At 47.3% G+C, this 27,424-nt stretch overlaps 1 protein-coding gene and 1 long non-coding RNA gene across 6 annotated transcripts in view; both read right to left on the bottom strand.

The window, feature by feature from the left end:
* The window catches only part of LOC135823832 (uncharacterized), a 154,497-nt gene that overhangs the window by 49,589 nt on the left and 77,484 nt on the right, over window positions 1-27,424 (bottom strand). The window lies entirely within an intron of this gene.
* The window catches only part of LOC135823811 (uncharacterized), a 26,378-nt gene continuing 25,752 nt past the window's right edge, over window positions 26,799-27,424 (bottom strand). For all 5 annotated transcript variants that reach the window (XR_010554770.1, XR_010554766.1, XR_010554767.1 and 2 more), the window contains one exon: window positions 26,799-27,424. This exon is cut by the window's right edge and continues 848 nt beyond it. The gene's annotated coding sequence lies outside the window, so the exon portion shown is untranslated.

Raw genomic sequence — 27,424 nt, 5'->3', positions numbered from 1 at the left:
ACGCTTCACCTGCTCCGTCGTCGGTGGCTCAGGTGCGGGGGTATCTGGTTCGTCATCCGATTCCGAGTAGTCGGTGTCACTCTCCGCGTTTGAAATTTCCGAGCTGTCGGGGCATGGCGTTTTCGACACAACACTAGCAGCACTCGAGCTTGCTGTGACTCCATACGTCTTCTTCTCCTTCTGGGTGGCATATCATCGCCGTCGCTGTCAGCATCGGCGTCGGAATCGCTCGCGGACGACTCGCGGGTGCCAGCGCTGAATCCGTAAAAATTCTCGTCGTCCGATTCAAGCGCCTTCGCATCAGGGACTAGTCGACTCCACACAGAATCGAGCTGCGTCGTCTACTAGATGTTGTTGCCATAATCAATCACAGTAAGTGGAGCCTCATGAGTTACTCGACAATCGCTCGAGCTCGGAATCCTTCCCCGAACACCTACCAAGAGGACAGCTCTTGAGTCTTGTCAAAACAAAAGTGATGAGTTCTGCGCTTCGCGTAACTTTGAGTCGCGTGACTTTGAAACGTCATAACTTGATTTTGATATCAAACGTCGTAGGGCGGTTTCTATAGTCCCTGGCTCAAATGACAATGACCATCCTCACCTCGTTGTGTAGCTGGACATAGAAAATAGCACCATGAAAAAGAGCCAAATTTCTCTAAAGAACTCGCCCAGGGCTGCTGAAAGCTGAAAAAGAACCTATCTAGAAGTTTGGGGCTTTTTACCCGTGAATCTTCACTTTGCGACTAAACTATTCACAGCAGTGCCAAATTTCCTGGGTCACTGAATGCGGGTGCCAGCGCCCTACAAGCAAACCAAAAATGAAATCAATGCGACCACTGAAATTACAGCTGGGTCATGTTATAGAGAGGTACGTTGAAATTGAAAGGTCAGCACAAATGGTCAAAATCCGACATTTTCTCACCTTTCTGCCCGTTCGCAGCTCAGAAAATGACAATGACCATCCTCATCTCGTTGTGTAGCTGGACATAGAAAATAGCACCACGAAAAAGAGCCACATTTCTCTAAAGAACTCGCCCAGGGCTGCTGAAAGCTGAAAAAGGACCTATCTAGAAGTTTGGGTTTTTTTTAACTACACTCATACCTCGTTTATCCGGGCAGTCCGGGACTTTGCACTGCCCGTAACTTTGAAATGTCCGTAACTCCGAATCTTATACATCTTGATGGGGAAAAGGCCATCGATATGGCATATGACGTCAATAATTCTACGAAAAGTGACAAAAGAGTAGTAATATTTCCCATGAAACTCGCCCAAATAATGCCCGGTAGACCGAAGTACCCGTAACTTCGGGGTATGGATAACAGAGGTACGTTGAAAGTGACACGTGGGCACAAATGGGCAAAAAGCGACAATTTCTCACCTTTCTGCCCGTTCGAAGCTCAAGAACTGACCATCTCCACCCTGATCTTGTTGTTTAGCTGGACATAGGGAAGTAAACCAAGAAAATTTCCACATTTCAATAAACAACTCGCCCAGGGTTGCTCAAAGCTGATATCAAACTATGTCGAAGTTTTGGGCCTTTTTGCCCGTGATTCTTCACTTTGCGAATAATCTATTCACAGCAGTGCCAAATTTTAAGCGTCACTGAATGCGGGTGCCAGCGGCCTACAAGCAAACCAAAAATCAAATCAATGCGACCACTCACATCACAGCTGGGTCATGTTATAGAGAGGTACGTTGAAAGTGACACGTGGGCACAAATGGGCAAAAAGCGACAATTTCTCACCTTTCTGCTCGTTCGAAGCTCAAGAACTGACCATAGCCACCCTGATCTTGTTGTTTAGCTGGACATAGGGAAGTGAACCAAGAAAAAATTCCACATTTCAATAAACAACTCGTCCAGGGCTGCTAAAAGCTGATATCAAACTATCTCGAAGTTTTGGGCCTTTTTGCCCGTGATTCTTCACTTTGCGACTAAACTATTCACAGCAGTGCCAAATTTTAAGCGTCACTGAATGCGAGTACCAGCAGCCTACAAGCAAACCAAAAATCAAATCAATGCGACCATTCATATCACAGCTGGATCATGTTATAGAGAGGTACGTTGAAAGTGACACGTGGGCACAAATGGGCAAAAAGCGACAATTTATCACCTTTTTGCCCGTTCGAAGCTCAAGAACTGACCATATCCACCCTGATCTTGTGGTTTGGCTGGACATAGGGAAGTGACCCAAGAAAAAATTCCACATTACAATAAACAACTCGCCCAGGGCTGCTCAAAGCTGATATCAAACTATCTCGAAGTTTTGGGCCTTTTTGCTCGTGATTCTTCACTTGGCGACTAATCTATTCACAGCAGTGCCAAATTTTAGGGGTCACTGAATGCGGGTGCCAGCGGCCTACAAGCAAAGCAAATATCAAATCAATGCGACCACTCACATCACAACTGGGTCATGTTATAGAGAGGTACGTTGAAAGTGACACGTGGGCAATAATGGACAAAAAGCGACAATTTCTCACCTTTCTGCCCGTTCGAAGCTCAAGAACTGACCATCGCCACCCTGATCTTGTTGTTTAGCTGGACATAGGGAAGTAAACCAAGAAAAAATTCCACAATTCAATAAACAACTCGCCCAGGGCTGCTCAAAGCTGATATCAAACTATCTCGAAGTTTTGGGCCTTTTTGCCCGTGATTCTTCACTTTGCGACTAATCTATTCTCAGCAGTGCCAAATTTTAAGCGTCACTGAATGCGGCTGCCAGCGGCCTACAAGCAAACCAAAAATCATATTATTGCGACCACTCACATCACAACTGGGTCATGTTATAGAGAAGTACGTTCAAAGTGACACGTGGGCACAAATGGGCAAAAGCGATAATTTCTAACCTTTCTGCCCGTTCGAAGCTCAAGAACTGACAATCACCACCCTGATCTTGTTGTTTGGCTGGACATAGGGAAGTGAACCAAGGAAAAATTCCACGTTTCAATAAACAACTCGCCCAGGGCTGCTCAAAGCTGATATCAAACTATCTCGAAGTTTTGGGCCTTTTTGCCCGTGATTCTTCACTTTGCGACTAATTTATCCCCAGCAGTGCCAAATTATAAGCGTCACTGAATGCGGGTGCCAGCGGGTTTCAAGCAAACCAAAAATCAAACCAATGCGACCACTCACATCACAGCTGGGTCATGTTATAGAGAGGTACGTTGAAAGTGACGTGTGGGCAAAAATGGGCAAAAAGCGACTATTTCTCACCTTTCTGCCCATTCGAAGCTCCTGAACTGACCATAGCCACCCTGATCTTGTTGTTTAGCTGGACATAGGGAAGTGAACCAAGAAAAAATTCCACATTTCAATAAACAACTCGTCCAGGGCTGCTCAAAGCTGATATCAAACTACCTCGAAGTTTTGGGCCTTTTTGCCCGTGATTCTTCACTTTGCGACTAAACTATTCACAGCAGTGCCAAATTTTAAGCGTCACTGAATGCGGGTGCCAGCAGCCTACAAGCAAACCAAAAATCAAATCAATGCGACCACTCACATCACAGCTGGGTCATGTTATAGAGAGGTACGTTGAAAGTGACACGTGGGCACAAATGGGCAAAAAGCGACAATTTCTCACCTTTCTGCCCGTTCGAAGCTCAAGAACTGACCATCGCCACCCTGATCTTGTTGTTTAGCTGGACATAGGGAAGTAAACCAAAAAAAATTCCACATTTCAATAAACATTTCGCCCAGGGCTGCTCAAAGCTGATATCAAACTATGTCGAAGTTTTGGGCCTTTTCGCCCGTGATTCTTCACTTTGCGACTAATCTCATCACAGCAGTGCCAAATTTTAAGCGTCACTGAATGCGGCCGCCAGCGGCCTACAAGCAAACCAAAAATCACATCAATGCGACCACTCACATCACAACTGGGTCATGTTATAGAGAGGCACGTTGAAAGTGACACGTGGGCACAAATGGGCAAAAAGCGAAAAGTTCTCACCTTTCTGCCCGTTCGAAGCTCAAGAACTGACCATAGCCACCCTGATCTTGTTGGTTAGCTGGACATAGGGAAATGAACCAAGCAAAAATTCCACATTTCAATAAACAACTCGCCCAGGGATGCACAAAGCTGATATCAAACTATCTCGAAGTTTTGGGCCTTTTTGCCCGTGATTCTTCACTTTGCGACTAAACTATTCTTAGCAGAGCCAAATTTTAGACGCCACTGAATGCGGGTGCCAGCGGCCTACAAGCAAACTAAAAAAAAATCAATGCGACCACTCACATCACAGCTGGGTCATGTTATAGAGAGGTACGTTGAAAGTGACACGTGGGCACAAATGGGCAAAAAGCGAAAAGTTCTCACCTTTCTGCCCGTTCGAAGCTCAACAACTGACAATCGCCACCCTGATCTTGTTGTTTGGCTGGACATAGGGAGGTGAACCAAGAAAATATTCCACATTTCGATAAACAACTCGCCCAGGGCTGCTCAAAGCTGATATCAAACTATCTCGAAGTTTTGGGCCTTTTTGCCTCGATTCTTCACTTTGCGACTAAACTATTCACAGCAGTGCCAAATTTTAGGCGTCACTGAATGCGGCTGCCAGCGGCCTACAAGCAAACCAAAAATCAAATCAATGCGACCACTCACATCACAACTGGGTCATGTTATAGAGAGGTACGTTGAAAGTGACACGTGGGCACAAATGGGAAAAAAGCGACAATTTCTCAACTTTCTGCCCGTTCGAAGCTCAAGAACTGACAATCACCACCCTGATCTTGTTGTTTGGCTGGACATAGGGAAGTGAACCAAGAAAAAATTCCACATTTCAATAAACAACTCGCCCAGGGTTGGTCAAAGCTGATATCAAACTATCTCGAAGTTTTGGGCCTTTTTGCCCGTGATTCTTCACTTTGCGACTAATCTATTCACAGCAGTGCCAAATTATAAGCGTCACTGAATGCGGGTGCCAGCGGCCTACAAGCAAACCAAAAATCAAATCAATGCGACCACTCACATCACAGCTGGGTCATGGTATAGAGAGGTACGTTGAAAGTGACACGTGGGCACAAATGGGCAAAAAGCGAAAAGTTCTCACCTTTCTGCCCGTTCGAAGCTCAAGAACTGACCATAGCCACCCTGATCTTGTTGTTTAGCTGGACATAGGGAAGTGAACCAAGAAAAAATTCCACATTTCAATAAACAACTCGCCCAGGGCTGCTCAAAGCTGATATCAAACTATCTTGAAGTTTTGGGCCTTTTTGCCCGTGATTCTTCACTTTGCGACTAAACTATTCCCAGCAGTGCCAAATTTTAGACGCCACTGAATGCGGGTGCCAGCGGCCTACAAGCAAACCAAAAATCAAATCAATGCGACCACTCACATCACAGCTGGATCATGTTATAGAGAGGTACGTTGAAAGTGACACGTGGGCACAAATGGGCAAAAAGCGACAATTTCTCACCTTTCTGCCCGTTCGAAGCTCAAGAACTGACAATCGCCACCCTAATCTTGTTGTTTGGCTGGACATAGGGAAGTGAACCAAGAAAAAATTCCACATTTCAATAAACAACTCGCCCAGGGCTGCTCAAAGCTGATATCAAACTATCTCGAAGTTTTGGGCCTTTTTGCTTGTGATTCTTCACTTTGCGACTAATCTATTCACAGCAGTGCCAAATTATAAGCGTCACTGAATGCGGGTGCCAGCAGCCTTCAAGCAAACCAAAAATCAAATCAATGCGACCACTCACATCACAGCTGGGTCATGTTCTAGAGAGGTACGTTGAAAGTGACACGTGGGCACAAATGGGCAAAAAGCGAAAAATTCTCACCTTTCTGCCCGTTCGAAGCTCAAGAACTGACCATAGCCACCCGGATCTTGTTGTTGAGCTGGAAATAGGGATGTGAACCAAGAAAAAATTCCACATTTCAATAAACAACTCGCCCAGGGCTGCTCAAAGCTGATATCAAACTATCTCGAAGTTTTGGGCCTTTTTGCCCGTGATTCTTCACTTTGCGACTAAACTATTCACAGCAGTGCCAAATTTTAGACGCCACTGAATGCGGGTGCCAGCGGCCTACAAGCAAACTAAAAATCAAATCAATGCGACCACTCACATCACAGCTGGATCATGTTATAGAGAGGTACGTTGAAAGTGACACGTGGGCACAAATGGGCAAAAAGCGACAATTTCTCACCTTTCTGCCCGTTCGAAGCTCAAGAACTGACCATAGCCACCCTGATCTTGTGGTTTGGCTGGACATAGGGAAGTGAACCAAGAAAAAATTCGACATTTCAATAAAAAACTCGCCCAGGGCTGCTCTAAGCTGATATCAAACTATCTCGAAGTTTTTGGCCTTTTTGCCCGTGATTCTTCACTTTGCGACTAAACTATTCACAGCAGTGCCAAATTTTAAGCGTCACTGAATGCGGCTGCCAGCGGCCTACAAGCAAACCAAAAATCAAATCAATGCGACCACTCACATCACAACTGGGTCATGTTATAGAGAGGTACGTTGAAAGTGACACGTGGGCACAAATGGGAAAAAAGCGACAATTTCTCAACTTTCTGCCCGTTCGAAGCTCAAGAACTGACAATCACCACCCTGATCTTGTTGTTTGGCTGGACATAGGGAAGTGAACCAAGAAAAAATTCCACATTTCAATAAACAACTCGCCCAGGGTTGGTCAAAGCTGATATCAAACTATCTCGAAGTTTTGGGCCTTTTTGCCCGTGATTCTTCACTTTGCGACTAATCTATTCACAGCAGTGCCAAATTATAAGCGTCACTGAATGCGGGTGCCAGCGGCCTACAAGCAAACCAAAAATCAAATCAATGCGACCACTCACATCACAGCTGGGTCATGGTATAGAGAGGTACGTTGAAAGTGACACGTGGGCACAAATGGGCAAAAAGCGAAAAGTTCTCACCTTTCTGCCCGTTCGAAGCTCAACAACTGACCATAGCCACCCTGATCTTGTTGTTTAGCTGGACATAGGGAAGTGAACCAAGAAAAAATTCCACATTTCAATAAACAACTCGCCCAGGGCTGCTCAAAGCTGATATCAAACTATCTCGAAGTTTTGGGCCTTTTTGCCCGTGATTCTTCACTTTGCGAGTAAACTATTCACAGCAGTGCCAAATTTTAAGCGTCACTGAATGCGGGTGCCAGCGGCCTAAAAGCAAACCAAAAATCAAATCAATGCGGCCACTCACATCACAGCTGGATCATGTTATAGAGAGGTACGTTGAAAGTGACACGTGGGCAAAAATGGGCAAAAAGCGACAATTTCTCACCTTTCTGCCCGTTCGAAGCTCAAGAACTGACAATCGCCACCCTGATCTTGTTGTTTGGCTGGACATGGGGAAGTGAACCAAGAAAAAATTCGACATTTCAATAAACAACTCGCCCAGGGCTGCTCAAAGCTGATATCAAACTATCTCGAAGTTTTGGGCCTTTTTGCCCGTGATTCTTCACTTTGCGACTAAACTATTCACAGCAGTGCCAAATTTTAGGCGTCACTGAATGCGGCTGCCAGCGGCCTACAAGCAAACCAAAAATCAAATCAATGCGACCACTCACATCACAGCTGGGTCATGTTATAGAGAGGTACGTTGAAAGTGACACGTGGGCACAAATGGGAAAAAAGTAGGGGTGAAACGATTATACCGAATACTCGAGTACTCGATCGCTTTTTTTGAAAAAATTCGAGTACTCGATCATGCATGCATGCATGTAGAGTGTTGTGCATGCAGTCAACAACCATGGTCACAAGTCACATACTCGTAGACCTACGTGCACAGCCCAGAAGGCGTGCAGAGTACTAGTACTAGTAGACCTACTAGCGTACTCTCTCTAAAAGTAACACGCAATGCCGCATACTGCTGCCATATGGTCTTGTGGTACATGTAGCCAAGTGTCAGTGCGGCGCTCCGCGTACCTAGTTCAAAGTTGTGCTATGCTGCATGCAGTTTGAGTTCTCACCTTTTCGCTTCCAGTGTCAGGGGCAGTGCGGCATGCACTTCTTTTGGTTCTGGAAAGGTTCTGGAAAACGGTTTTGGTTGTGAGGAGAGCAGTTCCTGTACATGCGACTATGGATAGCTACCGTACCGGTTTGCGTGGTTGAGCTCAGCAGGAATCCCTGCGCGTGGGATCGAGCGGGAGTCAATCGTGTACTACGGAGCCGTTTACATAACGAAAGATGTGAAGGGCTCCGTGAATACAGTCGTGTAGCGAAACTCGGAGAAGACGTGCTAGCTGTCGCTGCTCCTTCAGTTTTCTTCGTGGGTCTCGCAGTCACATCCAAGAGTTCCTTTCGTAGTTGAGTGATTTTCGTTTGCAGTAGTTGGCTTGAGTGAAGTGTAGTGTTGCCTGACGAAAAATGGAGTTGCAACAAGCATCGTCATCAAGCGGGGCTGGCTTACCACGAAAGACTGGTCAGAGATCGAAGGTCTGGGACCACTTCTCCCAACCAGTGTCAAAGCAAGTCTTGTGCAAACATTGCCAGGGCACATACAAATATACGGGTGGTACAACGAACTTGTCCAATCATCTGCTAACATGCCAAAGTTACAAGGAGAAGAGGGAAAGTGAGAAAGTGAGAAAGGCAGCGAGCCGAGCGAGCGCAGCGCAGCGGCAGCAACACGTACCACGGTTGGGACAAAGCCAATGGAATCGTTTGCAGTATCGCACTCGAAGAGAGCTTGTAATTCGGCCAGGTCAACTCAGATTCGGGGGCTCATCGCCGACTGGGTCACTGCTGATATGCGTCCTCTTGGGATAGTCAACGATCCTGGGTTCAGGCAATTGCTGTCCTTCGTGGAACCTTCATTCACCGTTCCCTCACGGACGACCATCGCATCCATGGTGCGTCGGCGGCACGATGCTGCACGAAAGGAGCTTGTGACAAAATTAGCAGGTGCTACATCAATTGCTATCACAACGGATGCGTGGACATCGAAGGCTGTGGTCTCCTTTGTAACGTACACGAGCCACTATGTCACGGACGACTGGAAACTGGTGTCGCACGTTCTTGAGACCAAGCGCTTCAACGGGAGTCACACAGCGGAAACCCTTGCTGCCAGCACAGAAGCAGTTCTTAGCAGATTCAACATTGCGCATGACACTGTGCAGTGCTTAGTCCATGATGAAGCACCAAACCAGATGGCAGCGAGCAGACTTCTTCGCAGCCAACATCACTGGGATTACCAAGCTTGCGCTGCCCATCGGTTGCAAACCTGCATCAGGCATGCTATAACAGCATCAAGGCCTGTCACGAAACTGCTGGCTTCTTCCAGGCAACTTGTTGGTCACTTCAGCCACAGTGCCAAGAGCACAGAGGCGCTAAACAACAAGCAAGTAGCTATGGCGTCAGCTAGCAAGTCTGGCACTCCTCTACGAGTCATCCAGGATGTTCCAACGCGATGGAACAGCTCCTTTCTGATGCTCCAGCGCCTGATTCACCTGAGGCTGCCAATCATGGCGGTTTTGGAAGACCCCGAGCTGACCAAGAGCTCCCATCGGCACCTGCAGTTGAAGGACCACCAGTGGAATCTCGCCAAGGAGATAGTGGCAGCACTGGAGGCACCAGCAAAGGCTACCACTGTTCTTGGTGGGGAAACCTACTGTACACAGACGTTGGTGGTGCCGGTGGCCAAGTCTTTGCTACGTGGTCTTCGTACTGCGAATGAGGAACTCTCGGCATCGGCTGCGGATTTCCGGAAATCACTGGCAATGGAAATCGAGGTGAAGTTGTCCTCGATCCATTTGACCCAATCTCGCTGCCATCTGTATCTGCAGCACTGGACCCAGGTCACGGAGCCTCGGATTCTTGGACAATGACGAAGACAAGGACGAGTTGAAGTCAGAGATTGTTCGCCGGGTGTGTGCTCAAATCACTGCCGACAGCAATGGGAGCAGCTCTGATGACGAATGTATTCTGGAGCCACCTGCCAAGCGACCTATGGAAGAGGACATGTCGTTGTTCTTCGCGTGCCCTAGCGTCGAGCCATCCACAACTTCATCGGCAGCATCGGATTGTGAGGTGGAGGTAACCCAATTCTTCACGGAGAAACAAGTAGGCTCATCTGTGGACCCACTCGATTGGTGGAGGACGAATGCGGACAGGTTTCCCACCATGGCAAGGTTGGCAAAGCGCGTGCTGTGCATACCTGCCACCTCTGTGCCGTCGGAGCGAGTATTTTCAGCGGCTGGCATCATTGTCAGCAAACTACGAGCAAGTCTAACGCACGAGAACGTTGATGCACTCGTCTTCCTTCATGCAAACAGTGGTCTTCAGGCAGCAAGAACTGCTGCCCCTGTGGCGGTCCAGCAGTTGATGCCACGGCTTGAGAGGTTTGCAGAGGAAGAAGCCGATGACTTGCCTCCTTTGCCTGACCTGTAGACAGATAGTTGCAGCCAGTGCGTATCATGATGTTCCATCAGTTCTTTCTTTCTTTATTCATTTATTTAACTAACTTCTGAGCAGGTGGCTGTTTGAACGCGTTTAGTCTCCTCAGTGGAGCTCAGAATCACTGATTGTGTGTACTTCTTTTAGTTTCAATTTATTTGACTAGTGGCTCTTGGTTGCCTTCTAGGGTTGGCTGTTGTGAGAATTTCACCGTCACATATCGATAATAATAATATTATTATGATTGATATGATTGATATCACATCTGATAATACTGCACATTTGTGCCCTATTCAAGGCTATTGTTATTGAGGTCGGGCGTGAATGCGTGAACACGTGATCCATGTATGTACGTAATGTGTGTGCATGCGGACAAGTGAACCGTGGCATGTGCCGTGATGCTGGAAATGGGGAAAGTGACAGTGCAGGCAATAGTCGTATACTCGAATACTCGATCGGAAAAAATAGAGTACTCGTACTCGAATTTTGCATAGCACATTAGAGCTTGCGGTAATGTAGGTTAACACATTGCACAAGCCACCACTTCACAGCTCCAGCGGCTTCCAAAGAGCCCGCAGATCCCACGCTATTCATTTAGGCATGTCAAGTAACACGCACATGCACGCTGCGGTGGCATGCAACATGCGTACGCCGGAACTCACCTGAACTCGCCAGCCAATCAGCCATATGCGGCTGCAGCACACATCGGAGCTTGAACCCGTAACGCATACACCATACTTCGCGCTGGCCACATTGCTACTTCATATTTGCTTTGCTTGCGCCGTGAGAAGAACACCGGTTTGTTCCTTTCTCACAGTTTCTCGGCTTTTCGGATCTTGCAACTCCCTGACCTCACCATTCGCTATGCCTCGACGGACTAGGACTAGTAGCAGGACTGCTGTTCCCGAGGTAGCTGCCCCTGCCTCCTCTCAACCTCCGAGCCTGAGCGATTCCGCCACAGATCCGGCCTCGCGAAACAACTTCCCACGCGGTCCGCCAGCGGCGTCCGTCTCCCAGAGCGCTGTTGCTCCACAGGTTGCAATGCCTGAACCCCCGGCGCAACAATCAGTGATCCCGGCCGAAAGCCTTCGAGCCACGATCGCAGAAGTGCTGACTGAAACACTGCCAGCGTTTCTGGATTCCCAGCGCCGCGCCATGGCCCCACCACCGGCTACATCCGCGATCAGCACCACAACAACCGAAATTGCATCGGAACCGGTCGCAGCTACCTGGCGGCCACGATCAGCGGAGCAGCAGCTCCCTACCACCACCATCCCGCAGAGGACACGGGACAGAATCCTTGCCGGTGAGTTCCTAGATTTGTCTGAGTTGTTGGTGGACCCGGTTGGATTAGCCCCAAACCCCTCCAGCACAGGTGTGCAGATGCACCTTATGGACGGCACACCCGTGCGCCTAACGCAGGAGTTCTCGCCCAAAGCCTCCACACGGCGCCACGTGTGCGATCTTGCGACGTGGCTGGAGGCTTGGACGGTGGTGCTCCACACCATCCTGCAAGCAGCTCCGGAAAGAGCCTCCGAACTAGTCGGGTACCAGGCCATCATCACGGAAGCCAACCGGAAATTTGTCCCGGATGGCTGGCTCGAGTATGATCGGCAATTTCGCCGCGCGGCGGCTAGCAACCCTGCCCGTCGCTGGGATGTGATCGACCATAATATATGGCAGCTGAGCACTACCGGCAAGGCTCGAACTCCGTGCTTTGCATGCTCACTTGTTCACCCCCCATCCGCTGGGGGGCAGTGTCCCTTTCGTCCCTCTAGAGCCACACCATTTGGCGGCGCACATTCCTCACCCTCAGTCGGTGGCCGCCCAATTTGCCGGAATTTCAACTGGGCCAGATGCCAAGGGGGATGCGGGAGAGCGCACCTATGCCTGCAATGCCAAGGCCGCCACCCAAAAACGGCCTGCACTGCCAACCCCGCGAGCACACGGCCCAGCACATCAGCGCCACCTGCCAAACGGTCAGGCAAGTAAGTCACCCGTGCCGGGCCCCGACACAAGCATGGCGGGACGCCATGCCACTAGCCCTGCTTCCGCGAAGCAGGCATGTACAGACAGTAGTAGTAACTCACAGTTTCCCCCGCTCGCCTTCCCTGCTCTTGATTCCAGTATGCCATGCATTCACACACCCATTGATGTTGCCCGCTTTACTAGACTGCTCACTGATCATCCAGACAAGGCATTCTCCTCCCGCGTGAGCAGGGGCCTACAATCTGGATTCCGCATAGGCTTCTCTGGTCGCCGTCAGACTGTGACAGCCCCAAATCTTCCCTCATCTGCTGAACATTCCGTGTACATATCTGATTATCTAGCAACATCCTGTGCGCAGGGAGAGACCTGCGGCCCTTATTCCACCCCTCCATTTCCATCCTTCCAGTGCTCGGGCATTGGTGTGGTGCCCAAGAAGAATGGTAAACTACGCATTATCCACCATTTATCAGCTCCCGTCGGCAATAGTGTTAACGATGGCATCGACCCGTCCGCGTTTAGCCTGTCATATATCCGGATAGACGATGCAGTGCAAACAATTATGGCCTACGGGCAGGGTGCATTGCTGACAAAGCTGGACATCCGCAATGCATTCCGGCTAATCCCTGTGCACCCGTCCGATTGGTCTCTACTTGGTATTCAGTGGCAAGGGCAATATTACTTTGACCGAGTGTTGCCGTTCGGCCTACGCTCCAGCCCGTTTCTATTCGACCAGGTTGCCAGTGCCATTGAGTGGATCATTACTACTAACTTTGCCATCCCTCACCTCCTTCACTATCTAGACGATTTTCTTAATATCTGCCCTCCTCAGCGAAGCCTTGCTATCCAGGCAAAGGACGTCATCCTGCAAGCATTCGAATACCTATCAATCCCACTAGCCGAAGAAAAGCTCGAGGGCCCGTCTACATCCCTGGTCTTCCTCGGAATTGTGCTGGACACGGTGCGCATGGAAGCCCGTCTCCCAGACGACAAACTGGCGGACCTCCGCGAGCTCCTCAGCGAGATGTCACGCTGCACCCAGACCACGCAACGCAAACTCGATCACTTCCTGGGGAAACTCTCCTTTGCGTCGAGCGTCGTCGTACCAGGCAGAACATTTACACGGCGCTTATGGGATATCAACAAGAGGTTTAGCCGCGCCAAGCCCTATTTCCGTATCACTCTGACAGGCGAGGCCAGGAAAGACATCCGCTGGTGGCAGCTTCTGATCCAGCACTGGAACGGGAAGGCATTCCTCCTCTATAACAGCAGTACATCGTCGGCCGACCTTGGACTGTACACAGACGCTAGCGGCACTCTCGGCTGGGGCGCATTCTACGGCAAGGAGCAGCGCTGGATCCAGGGCAGATGGACAAAGGAGCAAGAAGAAGAGAGCATCGGATACAAAGAGCTCTATGCCGTGGCGATGGCTTGCAGTACTTGGGGCCATCTGTGGTCCCGGCAACGTATCGTAATGCATTGCGACAATCAGTCTGTTGTCGAATGCGTGAAGTCAACCTCCAGCAAGTCACCAGGCATGATGTCACTGCTGCGTGCATTGTTCTTCGTTTGTGCAACTCACAGCTTCACCATTACTGCCAAATATGTACCTGGCCATCTGAATTCGATCGCCGATGCTCTGTCTCGTTTCAACCTGCAGGCATTCCAGCAGCTGGCACCATCGGCACGGCAAGCCCCGGACACTGCAATCCACCTCCCCCTCCTGGACTGATGCGGGAGGTCGCCGACCTGGCAGCCATGGCAATCGCCCCAACAACGCGGCGCACGTACACCACTGGCGAAAGGAAGTTTACGCAATTCTGTGCGTTGCAAAGATGGACGCCCATGCCGGCTACAGACACGATGCTCAGCTGCTTCGCAGCACACCTCACGCAATCGGTTCAACCACAGACAATTCACGTCTACATGGCCGCAGTACGCAACATGCATCTCGAAGCCGGATTCCGAGATCCAACGATGAACGCGTTGCTGCTGCCACGTGTTATGCGAGGCATCAAGAGGACGGTGACTGACCCAGCAACCCAGCGCACTCGCCTCCCAATCACCATTGATTTGCTGCGGAAGCTCCTCAACCAACTCAGCCTGGACCAACGGCGTCACCAGCAGGACAAGTGCATGCTCAAGGCGGCAATGGTGCTCGCCTTTTTCGGATTTCTCCGATGCGCGGAATTCACTGCGCCTCCGGCCAGGTTTGACCCTGCCACTCATGCCACGCGCCAGGATGTGACTCTGGACGTCACTCAAGGACGCACATATATCCGCTTCTACATCAAGCAATCGAAGACGGACCAATTCCGTCAGGGACATGCAGTGATAATCGATAGTACCACTTCACAACCTTGCCCGGTTGCTGCCCTCCTGGCATATTTTACAGTCTGTCCGTCTGACGCCGCTGACGCACTCTTCCGCTACCGCTCTGGGAGACCGCTGACCAGGCAGGCGCTGACAGAAGAGCTCCGACAGCTTCTCCCACTCACGGGAACACCCAATTCGCGCGATTACGCGGTCATTCGTTCCGCATCGGTGCCGCCACAACGGCAGCCATGGCGGGTACCCCTGACTGGCTAATCAGGGCAATGGGCCGATGGAGGAGCGACAGCGTCTTGCGCTACATCAGGACCACCGACACAGACATGGCGCAGCTGACCCAAAAGCTGTCAGAGGTACAAGCGCATCACAGAACGCATTGAGGTATGTAAGAACCCGCCACGCGGGCACGCAACTCGCACCCATGCATGTACCCACACGGCTGACTGTTTGGTACAGCACAGCAACTTGCTCTGCTAGGATTGTGCTGACAAAATGCGCTGATAGCAACAACAGTGTCATTCACGTGCATTGCAATATGTCACAACTTAGCATGGAGGCTGGGCAACCATGGGCCAGCTATCTCCTCTCATCTGGCAATTATCACGGCCTTCGGCCATCACACTCATACTCCCACACTCCTGCCTCCTAACGGGCATTGCACTTCGTGCGTGGGCCGTCCACACTCCGTCCATTTCATGGGCGCCCATCTCATGGGCTGCACTTTGTGCGTGGACATACATACACACTATCATACAGGCTGTCCACACTCCGCCCAGTTCATGGGTGCCCATTTCATGGGCTGCACCTCGTGCGTGGACTATCCTACATGATTATCACATGCCAGATTCGGTTGCCCAGCACTCCATGAATCCTCCATATGATCTGTGCTCTCCATTGGTCTGCAATAGCGAGTGCATGCGTGTTAATAGCACATTAGAGCTTGCGGTAATGTAGGTTAACACATTGCACAAGCCACCACTTCACACGCGCTCCAGCGGCTTCCAAAGAGCCCGCAGATCCCACGCTATTCATTGATGCATGTCAAGTAACACGCACATGCACGCTGCGGTGGCATGCAACATGCGTACGCCGGAGCTCACCTGAACTCGCCAGCCAATCAGCCATATGCGGCTGCAGCACACATCGGAGCTTGAACCCGTAACGCATACACCATACTTCGCGCTGGCCACATTGCTACTTCATATTTGCTTTGCTTGCGCCGTGAGAAGAACACCGGTTTGTTCCTTTCTCACCCACCCACCTCTTCCCATCTATGAATAATATTGATATCCTTGATTCAACACAGGTATCATAATTCATACAAGACGAAAATAAATAGGAGTGCTGGGCCAGCTATCTCCTCTCATCTGGCAATTATCACGGCCTTCGGCCATCACACTCATACTCCCACACTCCTGCCTCCTAACGGGCATTGCACTTCGTGCGTGGGCCGTCCACACTCCGTCCATTTCATGGGCGCCCATCTCATGGGCTGCACTTTGTGCGTGGACATACATACACACTATCATACAGGCTGTCCACACTCCGCCCAGTTCATGGGTGCCCATTTCATGGGCTGCACCTCGTGCGTGGACTATCCTACATGATTATCACATGCCAGATTCGGTTACCCAGCACTCCATGAATCCTCCATATGATGTGTGCTCTCCATTGGTCTGCAATAGCGAGTGCATGCGTGTTAATGCACACTTTCACCCCTAGAAAAAAGCGACAATTTCTCACCTTTCTGCCCATTCGAAGCTCAAGAACTGACAATCACCACCCTGATCTTGTTGTTTGGCTGGACATAGGGAAGTGAACCAAGAAAAAATTCCACATTTCAATAAACAACTCGCCCAGGGCTGGTCAAAGCTGATATGAAACTATCTCGAAGTTTTGGGCCTTTTTGGCCGTGATTCTTCACTTTGCGACTAAACTATTCACAGCAGTGCCAAATTTTAAGCGTCACTGAATGCGGGTGCCAGCGGCCTACAAGCAAACCAAAAATCAAATCAATGCAACCACTCACATCACAGCTGAATCATGTTATAGAGAGGTACTTGAAAGTGACACGTGGGCACAAATGGGCAAAAAGCGACAATTTCTCACCTTTCTGCCCGTTCGAAGCTCGAGAACTGACCATAGCCACCCTGATCTTGCGGTTTGGCTGGACATAGGGAAGTGAACCAATAAAAAATGCCACATTTCAATAAACAACTCGCCCAGGGCTGGTCAAAGCTGATATCAAACTATCTCGAAGTTTTGGGCCTTTTTGCCCGTGATTCTTCACTTTGCGACTAATCCATTCACAGCAGTGCCAAATTATAAGAGTCACTGAATGCGGGTGCCAGCGGCCTACAAGCAAACCAAAAATCAAATCAATGCGACCACTCACATCACAGCTGGGTCATGTTATAGAGAGGTACGTTGAAAGTGACACGTGGGCACAAATGGGCAAAAAGCGAAAAGTGCTCACCTTTCTGCCCGTGCGAAGCTCAAGAACTGACCATAGCCACCCTGATCTTGTTGTTTGGCTGGACATAGGGAAGTGAACCAAGAAAAAATTCCACATTTCAATAAACAACTCGCCCAGGGCTGCTCAAAGCTGATATCAAACTATCTCGAAGTTTTGGGCCTTTTTGCCCGTGATTCTTCACTTTGCGACTAAACTATTCACAGCAGTTACAAATTTTAAGCGTCACTGAATGCGAGTGCCAGCGGCCAACAAGCAAACCAAAAATCAAATCAATGCGACCACTCACATCACAGCTGGATCATGTTATAGAGAGGTACGTTGAAGGTGACACGTGGGCACAAATGGGCAAAAAGCGACAATTTCTCACCTTTCTGCCCGTTCGAAGCTCATGAACTGACCATAGCCACCCTGATCTTGTTGTTTAGCTGGACATAGGGAAAAGAACCAAGAAAAAATTCCACATTTCAATAAACAACTCGCCCAGGGCTGCTCAAAGCTGATATCAAAGTATCTCGAAGTTTTGGGCCTTTTTGCCTCGATTCTTCACTTTGCGACTAAACTATTCACAGCAGTGCCAAATTTTAGGCGTCACTGATGCGGCTGCCAGCGGCCTACAAGCAAACCAAAAATCAAATCAATGCGACCACTCACATCACAGCTGGGTCATGTTATACAGATGTACGTTGAAATGAACACGTGGGCACAAATGGGCAAAAAGCGACAATTTCTCACCTTTCTTCCCGTTCGAAGCTCAAGAACTGACAATCACCACCCCGATCTTGTTGTTTAGCAGGACATAGGGAAGTGAACCAAGAAACAATTCCATATTTCAATAAACAACTCGACCAGGGCTGCTCAAAGCTGATATCAATCTATCTCGAAGTTTTGGGCCTTTTTGCCCGTGATTCTTCACTTTGCGACTAAACTATTCACAGCAGTGCCAAATTTTTGTCGTCACTGAATGCGGGTGCCAGCGGCCTACAAGCAAACCAAAAATCAAATCAATGCGACCACTCACATCACAGCTGGGTCATGTTATAGAGAGGTACGTTGAAAGTGACACGTGGGCATAAATGGGCAAAAAGCGACAATTTCTCACCTTTCTGCCCGTTCGAAGCTCAACAACTGACCATAGCCACCCTGATCTTGTTGTTTAGCTGGACATAGGGAATTGAACCAAGAAAAAATTCCACATTTCAATAAACAACTCGCCCAGGGCTGCTCAAAGCTGATATAAAACTATCTCGAAGTTTTGGGCCTTTTTGCCCGTGATTCTTCACTTTGCGACTAAACTATTCACAGCAGTGCCAAATTTTAGGCGTCACTGAATGCGGGTGCCAGCGGCCTACAAGCAAACCAAAAATCAAATCAATGCGACCACTCACATCACAGCTGGGTCATGTTATAGAGAGGTACGTTGAAAGTGACACTTGGGCACAAATGGGCAAAAAAGTGAAAAGTTCTCACCTTTCTGCCCGTTCGAAGCTCAAGAACTGACCATAGCCACCCTGATCTTGTTGTTTAGCTGGACATAGGGAAGTGAACCAAGAAAAAATTCTACATTTCAATAAAGAACTCGCCCAGGGCTGCTCAAAGCTGATATCAAACTATTTCGAAGTTTTGGGCCTTTTTGCCCGTGATTTTTCACTTTGCGACTAAACTGTTCACAGCAGTGCCAAATTTTAGGCGTCACTGAATGCGGGTGCCAGCGGCCTACAAGCAAGCCAAAAATCAAATCAATGCGACCACTCACATCACAGCTGGGTCATGCTATAGAGAGGTACGTTGAAAGTGACATGTGGGCAAAAATGGGCAAAAAGCGACAATTTCTCACCTTTCTGCACATTCGAAGCTCATGAACTGACCATAGCCACCCTGATCTTGTTGTTTAGCTGAATATAGGGAAGTGAACCAAGAAAAAATTCCACAATTCAATAAACAACTCGTCCAGGGCTGCTCAAAGCTGATATCAATTTATCTCGAAGTTTTGGGCCTTTTTGCCCGTGATTCTTCACTTTGCGACTAAACTATTCACAGCAGTGCCAAATTTTAAGCGTCACTGAATGCGGATGCCAGCGGCCTACAAGCAAACCAAAAATCAAATCAATGCGACCACTCACATCACAGCTGGTCCATCTTATAGAGAGGTACGTTGAAAGTGACACGTGGGCACAAATGGGCAAAAAGCGACAATTTCTCACCTTTCTGCCCATTCGAAGCTCATGAACTGACCATAGCCACCCTGATCTTGTTGTTTAGCTGGACATAGGGAAGTGAACCAAGAAAAAATTCCACATTTCAATAAACAACTCGCCCAGGGCTGCTCAAAGCTGATATCAAACTATCTCGAAGTTTTGGGCCTTTTTGCCCGTGATTCTTCACTTTGCGACTAAACTATTCACAGCAGTGCCAAATTTTAAGCGTCACTGAATGCGGGTGCCAGCGGCCTACAAGCAAACCAAAAATCAAATCAATGCGACCACTCATATCACAGCTGGATCATGTTATAGAGAGGTACTTGAAAGTGACACGTGGGCACAAATGGGCAAAAAATGACAATTTCTCACCTTTCTGCCCGTTCGAAGCTCAAGAACTGACCATAGCCACCCTGATCTTGCGGTTTGGCTGGACATAGGGAAGTGAACCAAGAAAAAATTCCACATTTCAATAAACAACTCGCCCAGGGCTGCTCAATGCTGATTTCAAACTATCTCGAAGTTTTGGGCCTTTTTGCCCGTGATTCTTCACTTTGCGACTAATCTATTCTCAGCAGTGCCAAATTTTAGGCGTCACTGAATGTGGGTGCCAGCGGCCTACAAGCAAACCAAAAATCAAATCAATGCGACCACTCACATCACAAGTGGGTCATGTTATAGAGAGGTACGTTGAAAGTGACACGTGGGCACAAATGGCAAAAAAACGACAATTTCTCACCTTTCTGCCCGTTCGAAGCTCAAGAACTGACAATCACCACCCTGATCTTGTTGTTTGGCTGGACATAGGGAAGTGAACCAAGAAAAAATTCCACATTTCAATAAACAACTCGCCCAGGGCTGCTCAAAGCTGATATCAAACTATCTCGAAGTTTTGGGCCTTTTTGCCCGTGATTCTTCACTTTGCGACTAATCTATTCATAGCAGTGCCAAATTATAAGCGTCACTGAATGCGGGTGCCAGCGGCCTACAAGCAAACCAAAAATCAAATCAATGCGACCACTCATATCACAGCTGGGTCATGTTATAGAGAGGTACGTTGAAAGTGACATGTGGGCACAAATGGGCAAAAAGCGACAAATTCTCACCTTTCTGCCCGTTCGAAGCTCATGAACTGACCATAGTCACCCTGATCTTGTTGTTTAGCTGGACACAGGGAAATGAACCAAGAAAAAATTCCACATTTCAATAAACAACTCGCCCAGGGCTGCTCAAAGCTGATATGAAACTATCTCGAAGTTTTGGGCCTTTTTGCCCGTGATTCTTCACTTTGCGACTAAACTATTCACCTTTCTCACCTTTCTGCCCGTTCGAAGCTCAAGAACTGACAATAGCCACCCTGATCTTGTTGTTTAGCTGGACATAGGGAAGTGAACCAAGAAAAAATTCCACATTTCAATAAACACTTCGCCCAGGGTTGCTCAAAGCTGAAATCAAACAATCTCGAAGTTTTGGGCCTTTTTGCCCGTGATTCTTCACTTTGCGACTAAACCTTTCACAGGAGTGTCAAAATTTTAGATTCACTGGATGCGGATGCTAGCGGCCTACAAGCAAACCCAAAATCAAATTAATGCGACCATTCATATTACAGCCGGGTTATGTTATACAGAGGTACGTTGAAAGTGACACGTGGGCACAAATGGTCAAAAGGCGACAATGTCTCACCTTTCTGCCCGTTCGAAGCTCAAGAACTGACCATGATTACTCTGATCTTGTTGTATTGCTGGACACAGGGAAGTGCACGAAGAACGAAATGGCGCTTTTAGTGACATTTTCCATACAAATTCCCATCTAGTAGGGCGCAGTCATCCAGTTTCGGTGGAAGTACGCCAGTATATCCATCGTCCTAGCTGCTCGGTGAGCCTGCATGTCCCTGCGTCGCGCGCTAGGGGCTAGCTAGCGTGACATTTCAACACCCGTCTTGGACTTGGCGATGTCGGCAGCATTGTGGTTCACAACCGAGGCTGTCACAAAACTCTAAGCTGCTTTCAATGTTTTTACTCGGCTTCTAAAGGGAATGTTTTAGTGAATGCAGCAAATGTGATTCGCTCTCCCGTGCTAGCTCCATGAAGATTACCATCATCGATTCAGACATCATGACTGCATCAGATCAACAGCTCGTGGACGATCTTTTTGCCGACAACTGTAGGAGTTACTGTACAAGTACGACAGTGCTGGCAACTGAAATCCGACCCCCTAGCGGTGCGCTAGCCGCCTTAGCGATTCGTACGAGACGCTAGGGGGTCGGATTTCAGTTGCCAGCATTGTAGTACAATGATGACTGTATGTATGTATGTATGTATGTATGTACATGTATGTATGTGTACGTGTGACGATACATACATACAGAGCCTATGCAAATGCCAACATCGACGCATGTGCGTTGCATAGCTTCCCGCCTTTCTCGGATCGGGGTGCATGCATGCATGATGCAGCACATGCCAATCAATGCGAACATCAACGCATGTGCGTTGCACAGCTTCCCGCCAGTCTCGGATCGATCGGGCCGGGGTGCATGCATTCATGATGCAGTACGGACTCAGTACAATCATAATCATTGACCTTGTAGTTGTAGGTCTACAACAGTGCTGGCAACTGAAATTCGACCCCCTGAGCGGGCGCTCAGGGGTCGGATTTCAGTTGCCAGCACTGTACTACATGTACTAGTACTGCAACTATACTTGTTCTCTTGAAAGTGATGACGTCAAAAACGGCCAGGGAGTACTAAGTTGACATCAGATTTCTATTTTGGATCCACTAAGGTGTGACTTTGCTATTGCCTCAGTATGTGGGTGCATAGCAACCCACTCATGTCGTATGCAGGGGTGACTTTTACTTCGCCCCAGTTGTAACCCCGCCCCCAGTAGCCAAATCAGTCAGTTTCACTGGTTACATCACCTTGCTGTGAGTAAGACGGCTTGAAATGTGCTTGGATCCATACAAAAACTGGATCCAAGTGGATCCAATTTTTGAATTTTTGAAATTGTTGCTATGCTGTGACGTAGCACTTTCAAGCCCTATTAAACTTCGCATGCAAAAGTCAAAGGATATCGCCGAATTGTTGTCATAAATTCAAAATTTCACCCAAAATGCAAGGAAAATTCGCTTTGCTGCCATGGTAACCAATATGGTGCCAGAATTTGCCATAAATTTTATGACTACACGAATGAGGGAGTCGTAAAAAAATACCGGTTTTTAACGACTCCCTGGCATGAATTTACCGTACTGCATAGCATGCGCGTAAGCCTGTAGATATCTACGAAGAGCATCCATGATAACCCCAGGGGTTATGTACTCTTGCCTGTAGATCTACACTTAGACAGGTGCATGCACAATAATAGCCCAGTTATTAGCATTAAAAAGTAAAAAATACGCTCGGTATCTGTTCTTGCTACTGTGCTCTATGGCTGCCAGACCTGGACCATCTCTAGGGGTAAGCGGTATATGCTCTGGAAATGAGCAGATTATGCTCTAACGGATGTTTGCAGAATGCTCGAGAAAACAGCCAATTATGCTTTTATACGCTTCACTAGAAAGACCAAAAGAACATAATTATAATCGTCATGAATAAAGGACTCAGACCATTCTCATGATGTGGACTGGGAGCTTTGTGGAAGTACAGGACAATAATAATTATGCAAGAGGAATACCAAATTCACAACCAAACACTGACCTTTTTTTATCATTCCAAATCAACATAGTCGTATGTTCCTCTTGACTGGATTACACAGAACGGATATAATTATATGATGCCATTTGATTTATGTTTTTGGCAGAACATTCTATTTCCGGCATATGCGAATATGTGGGTTGCCATTGTGCGGTTGACATTGCCGCGGAAATGCATATACCGGTACTTGAAGTAATAATAATAATAATCTGTCCCTGCGGGAATTTGCGGAAAAAATCCTCGGAAACTTGTGCAAGAAATTGCGGTGGAAACAACAAAAAATGCGGCGAAAAGTTAGGAACTATTGGCAGAAAATTGCGGATTTGGGCCAAGTCACGAAATTTGTTGTATCCTTAGAATCGCTATTTGCGTACTGTGGAAATAACCTACAAGCAGGATCATGGAAAGCACTGTATACTGCGTGAAAAGTGCAGAAAAATGTCAAAAGAAGTGCAGAAAACAACAAAAACGCGGGAAATCGCGGATTTTTCAGAAAATCGCGGGTTTAAGCCAAAATCGCGAAATTTGTTGCGTCCATGGAATCGGAATCGTGATTTCCAGGAGGGACAGAATAATAATAATATTAGGGAGGTTCCGGAGTACGATTTTTCGTGCCAAAATCCGTGGAGGCTCTACGGATATTTTATACGTCGTTTTCGAGCAGTGAAAAGTTCCGGGGTACGGAACTTATGTGTTTGCCGTCATTGCCTAGGTTACGATCGCAAACACGTCACATTCCCGCGCTATGCCTTTTTATTTTGAAAATTTGTACCGAAATCAAAACTTCCCGCGAAAAATCGATGTTTCTCGTACCAAATTTGTACGCGAAAAATCTTTCTGCACCCGATGGGCGATGGCGCAAAATCTCCATACGAAATATGGTTCGTATGAAAACCAGTCCACACGGATTCTCCGTGCCGAAAAATCGTATGGAGCACGCCTGGAAAAAATCCGTAGCGCCCATACGGATTTTAGCACGGAAAATCGTACCCCGGAACCTCTCTAATAATAATAATAATCACTTGCCAATAACAAAGACAACAATAATACCATCAGCCGCCATTCACCGGTTTTAACGGTGCTTCACTGATGTTGAATGAGAAGAATTATACTGCTGCCTTCAGTGCTATTGTGTCGCTGAAGGGCTCGATTTCAGATTTGATGACGGTTACTTTTCAACGGATTTTGTTTTCTGATTTAACTCTCTTGCTATTACTGTACCTGCTTGTGTTAAGTCTCATTCTCGCAGATTAGTTGTATAATAGATTGTACATGCATCATTGTAGATTTGCTGTTCACAGTATTTCTCTCTTTTTTCTTTCTTTTTTTCTCAGTCTCCCTTATTATATTTTCTTCACATACAACAGCAGTACTCCCCATGGTCTTAAATGACCCAGGATGCTGCATAATACAAACACAAAACCAATAAAGCCACCCCCATAATAATAATAATAATAATCTTCACTAGTTTGAGGGAAAGAGACAAACGGGAAAAGTCTGAAGAAAAAATTGACTGTCACCACCAGGACTCGAACCAGGGACCCTCGCTTGTAGCTAGCGATGCTCTAACCACTGAGCTATGGTGTAATAATAATAATAATAATAATCGACAAGAAGCGCAACGTACATGTATGGTCCTTGAATAGCAGGTGTGTATATATAACAGCCTCATTGAGCATCTGCCCTTGTTTTTCGGATGCCATTTTATGCCCCTTCTCAAAAGGACCTGATTATGCCAAAAAGTATGCCTTCACTAGCAGGTGTGTATAACAGCCTCATTGAGCATCTGCCCTTGTTTTTCGGATGTCATTTTATGCTCATTCTCAAAAAGGACCTGATTTTGCCAAAAGTTTTGCCGGAATAATCCGCTTACCCCTAGCCATCTCACAAGCTATCATAAAATTAGAGCTTTGAGCTCAGGTATCTGCGTAAGTTGCTTGGCATCAAATACTATCATCATCGCACAAATCAGTCAGTACTGCAGGAAGTCAAAAAATGATATTGGCCCATTCACACGCCTTGATTCAACTTTAAAAGCATATCAAGTTGAAGTGGTTTGGACATGCGGCTAGGCATCATGATAGCTATTTCTTGGATGGAATGGTGCCGGGATCAAGAAAGACCCCGTGGTCACAATCAATTCGGTTCACCAGCATCAAAGACTGATCAATTAATCGTACAATTCTGCCTCTCTCTCTCTCTCTCTCTCTCTCTCTCTCTCTCTCTCTCTCTCTCTCTCGTTGCTGCTGATCGTGATAGGTATAGGCAGCTAGTTTATGAGTGCATTTAGATTCTCTTTTTTCTTCTTTTTATTCTTTTGGTGCTGCCGCCTTATGACACAGGTGGAGCCCCTATGGCCAGAATGGTTACGGATTCTACATACATGTACATAAAATGAACCCAATGCTGTAGACATACATTAGGCTATGACAGTAGCCAACATTCTGGTTGTATTTTGGACACAGGTTATATAAATCTCGAATGAACAGAATAAACCGTGATTGCGGCCATGTAACCGAACGACTACACTTAAAAATCGTAAAACGGGGATCACGTGGGATCCCGTACACCTCGTGCGTACTTGGACCTAGCATGGCATGTATGCCAAGTCCATCGATTCTGGCTGGAGAATTAGCAATTCCACCCTCTCTTCAGAATTGAGGGGTGTGATGGAATTGGATTCCGTCAATTCTGACGATGGAATTTGGGTAATCGAACCGTGCATCCACCATAACTAATTCTAGAATTGACCGAAATGTGTGTAATCAAATGCGCCCATAGTCTGCATGGCAGAAACCAAAAAAAGAAAAAAGAAAAACGCCGACCGACCTTGGTACTGATGAGTGAAGTGACCCAAAACAACGAATTAATTCTGGGTGGCCTTATTATTGTAATTATAGTTTCCGTAGAGATAATGCTTTATTATCATATGCCGCCGGGATATTGTAGAAATGACTGTAGAATTGTAGTATTGAAGTACATGTAAAATAAAGATTTATATTATTATTATGATTACTATCATTACGAAGTAGTGGGTGCGACTTCGGCGATGATTATTATCATTATTATGATTATTATTTACAGTACTTAACTTCAGTTTCTTTGGTTGTATCCTTAGTTTTAGTTCCGTATTTTTCCCACTGATGATAGGAACAAGAAAATCGATTCTGGGTTTTCAATGATTAATATTATTATGATTATAATGTATACACACCATGTAGTCTACCATGTACCGTGTATACGCACGTAGCAAGAGAAGCACGCAAATCTGCAAATGCACCAGATGTGCACCCACATGTTTTCTCTTATAGCAACGATAGCGGACAATATCTGAATGAGACAGATCAAGACTAGCGCCAGATAACTGACCAATCCACACAACCTGCAAAGCCATGTGAATCGACCACCAATGCACACCTGGTCTACACCACATGGAGTACATTGGCACACAACAGCCAAGACAGTTACCTATGCCTGAGTACTGGGAACCAAGAGCCAACGGACATACCAACAACCTCAGCCACACGCAGACAGACAGTACAATGAATTATGTAGTTTTGACGTGACTGGCCGTCTTGAGCAGACCTGTACCCTGGTATTGCACTACTGCCTGTACTAGTAATGTTTGCCCGGGTTTCGTGCAAACCAGTGCTCATACAAGGGACTGGCTGTAGTGACTGCCTGCAGCGCATCACCTGGCGGCTGCTTTCCTAAAGCACGACGTTATTATTACAAACGCAATTCTCCAAACTTCCATGGGCTCCATACGTACAATTACAACACACTGAATAAAATATCCCCGCATCCCAAAGCTTTCTAAAGGATCAGTTACAAAGCATAAAAAATAACGCTCGCAAAATCGTTTATATTATAAAGAGTTTGCGAGCATTGTGCGAGCATCCATGGAAGCATAATTCCACAATTTCGCAATCATAATTCGCCGTAGTCCACAGGTCGAACGAAGTGTCAAAATGCTGTGAAGGAAAAAACACCCAAATGTGTATGAATCTATATGAAAACTGGACCCAAAAAGTCAGCGCTGTCATGATGGGCTAGCTGCAACATAGCACTCTTGAGTCCAATAATATGGAAATAAATTAAAGTAAGAAAAGGACCAAGGAACTACGCGTTACGTTATAATGTGCACTACCATCAGTTACCTGACACTCAGCTCATGCGATAACATTGAACGACGGTACTGACGTTCTACTTCGAAGTACAAATAACTGGCTATCAGCTATAGCCCGTCTTGGATGCGCACTCCAACAGACGGAATCTGGGTCTGAGAGTCGAAACTAAAATTAAGCTTTCGCCAAAGTATGACAGAAAGGCAGAGATGTCAAAACGTTTTCAGTGATTTGATGGATACCATAGGCTCACATACTTCGAA

The sequence above is a fragment of the Sycon ciliatum genome, chromosome 1, assembly GCF_964019385.1.
Source record: "Sycon ciliatum chromosome 1, ocSycCili1.1, whole genome shotgun sequence".
Classification (NCBI taxonomy): Eukaryota; Metazoa; Porifera; class Calcarea; order Leucosolenida; family Sycettidae; genus Sycon; species Sycon ciliatum.
Note: the sequence above shows the minus strand (reverse complement) of the source record. Positions and strands in the feature narration are given on the sequence as shown.